Raw genomic sequence first — 2,498 nt, 5'->3', positions numbered from 1 at the left:
TGAACAGTGTTTTGCAATACAGTATTTTAAGTGCGACATCTCATCTACGGTTATTATCTCAGCAGAATGTCATGTTTTGAGCGAATTGAAGAGCCATTCTCTCCCGTGTTTCCATGTGATAAGAAACGTAAAATAACCTATCATCTTCAAAAATTATTTACTTTGTCAATAAACTTGAAACTTTTTATTTAATTGCTTATTTATTTGTGGTAGATTCCATCATGAACTAATATCGACCGCCAAACTATATGGTACAAAAAGTAATCGGAAAGCTGTTTTCTTCTGGTTCAGCACTTCTTAGCAGTCGTCAACCATAACGTCATTTGAAAATGATTGTGGTACTTCAAGTCGTTTTGGTACGGAAGATAGCACGGTTTAGTTCTCTCAACAAGTGATGCTTAACGTTTGCAACAATACAGGAATCGGATACGTGGTATTATTTAATTAATAAGGATATTCGTATCCCTTAGTCTCCGAGTTGTCCTATTTAAATCTTCTACACATCTTTTGTGATTTGATGTCATTCAGTTATCTATCATCGTTTCTTAGTATTTTTGGTCAGTGGGTTGAATTTTAATTTTCATCTATCGATTTGAGGTTAATAATGTACCAGTGAATATAAATAGCGCGAAGTTTCAATAAAAACGACATTATTTGTTATCAGGAGTTCCTACGTTTTGTCATTTACTCGGTAACGTCATGTCAAAATCAATACAAATACATTTAGAAAAGTATAAATTCGCACGCTGAGTCAGTTCAACGCACAAATATTGATCCATCTTTCATAAACATCACGGCAAAAATAATCTGTCAATAAATTTCCCTATACTTTGATTACGTAATCGTTAAAGGCCAAATGAAAAAATAATTTACTGAAATGATTATTTTCAGCTTACCGATGTATATAACAGATTTAATTTCTCTTGAATATCTTGTTAAAAGTGTATTGTATGGGTTAGCTGATAAGTTGGACGGTAATGTACACTGTAATCCATTTACAGTAAATGTGACCAATAAAAATAAATTTAACAATATCTCTATGGCATAAATCATTTTCTGAATGTTTCTTCGTGTTCATCTAATGTGAAGAGTAATGATTCGATTGAACTTTAAAACTAAACAGAAATTATATTTGAAAAATGTGCTCTTCAGTATTTTACTAAAACATTCAATTGAAAAATTACATTATAGACTGTAATTTTAAAAGTCACTGAAACAGAAGTAAACATGTTTATTCACTATCTAATCATTCCTAATAATTTACACCACATCATGATGGTAGGGTTTGTTTAAATAACAAGTAGTGAGAAAGATGAATTCTAGTGGAACAAAACAAAGGAAAACTAAAAGTCACCGTTACTTGATAAATCATAAATTAAACCAGCCAATCTCATACAGATATTAATGTATTCCAAAAACTTACCTCCATGAAAGACTGGTACTGCATTTAATAATTTTCGAGAAATAAAATTGTTTACACAGGTACAGTATGACTGAATGAGGATGCTCAATGAACAGTTAATTTGATAAATAAAAACTTTTTATAGGACTGTGTAAATAAGTAACTGTTTATCCATTCTGGTTTGCACAACACTGTCTTGTTTGTGAGGACTGATGAAAAAACACATCACTAACTGACGTCATGCTTTAGAGAAGGGTTCAAAACTACCAATACTAGCTTTAACAGTTAGTTATTCAACTATTATAACAAAAAACGATAAGCATCTCTACAGATCTCAAATTAAACTGTGTAGAATATGATTTTATTGATGGAAGTACCAGTAAATTACGTTATAGTAAAAGTCAATTTTCAGAATATTGGCTATATTCAGTAAATATTAGTCATTTTTTTCAATCAAGAAATCATGCTAATTATATATTCCCAATTGAGTTTCATTGATATACTTTAACAACAATATAGTGGATAAAACATATTATAATATTTCTAATAAGAAGCTTAGTTTTTGTCCACATTTTTACAAATGAAAATCCTTTTTTCAGGGATTCATTCAGTTGAAGATTTAGTATTGTAATAAGCAATTTCTTCCAGAAAGTGATTTGTGCAACATTTGATTTATAAACAGATTTTTGGCCAATTGTACTTTTAATTTATCACTAAGATGATATTGACTCAATATGCATTTTAGAAAATCCATTTGATACAGAACATAAATGATAAATTATCTATTAAAATCGATTATCCTAGTCTCCAGTATCTTTCCCTAACAAACATCAAAAGCAAGATTGTTCATTTACTACCTATCGGAAAATAAAAGTGTCTGCTGCTCCGGCTTTTGGTAGACAAATTATTTTCCTCTGTCCAGATAATTTATAAAGGAATCATATTACTACCTATATTATATTTTTGTTTTGTGAATACGAAAATACCTTATCTTTAGATCAACATAATTAAAGTTAATTATCATTAAGAAAAGCATTTAGATTTTGTGGTTGCTACAAATAGCATTTGATTTGGCGGAAATTTGAATTAAGTCCTT

At 29.7% G+C, this 2,498-nt stretch overlaps 1 protein-coding gene across 1 annotated transcript in view; it reads right to left on the bottom strand.

Annotated features, from left to right (window-relative positions):
• Smp_153780 (putative glutamate receptor, kainate) overlaps positions 1-960 on the bottom strand; it is a 38,455-nt gene extending 37,495 nt beyond the window's left edge. The window contains exon 1 of the mRNA XM_018788563.1: positions 897-960. The gene's annotated coding sequence lies outside the window, so the exon portion shown is untranslated. The remainder of the gene's footprint in view (positions 1-896) is intronic.
• Between the last annotated feature and the right edge of the window lie 1,538 nt (positions 961-2,498).

This window comes from Schistosoma mansoni, chromosome W (genome assembly GCF_000237925.1).
Source record: "Schistosoma mansoni strain Puerto Rico chromosome W, complete genome".
NCBI classification, from domain to species: domain Eukaryota; kingdom Metazoa; phylum Platyhelminthes; class Trematoda; order Strigeidida; family Schistosomatidae; genus Schistosoma; species Schistosoma mansoni.
Note: the sequence above shows the minus strand (reverse complement) of the source record. Positions and strands in the feature narration are given on the sequence as shown.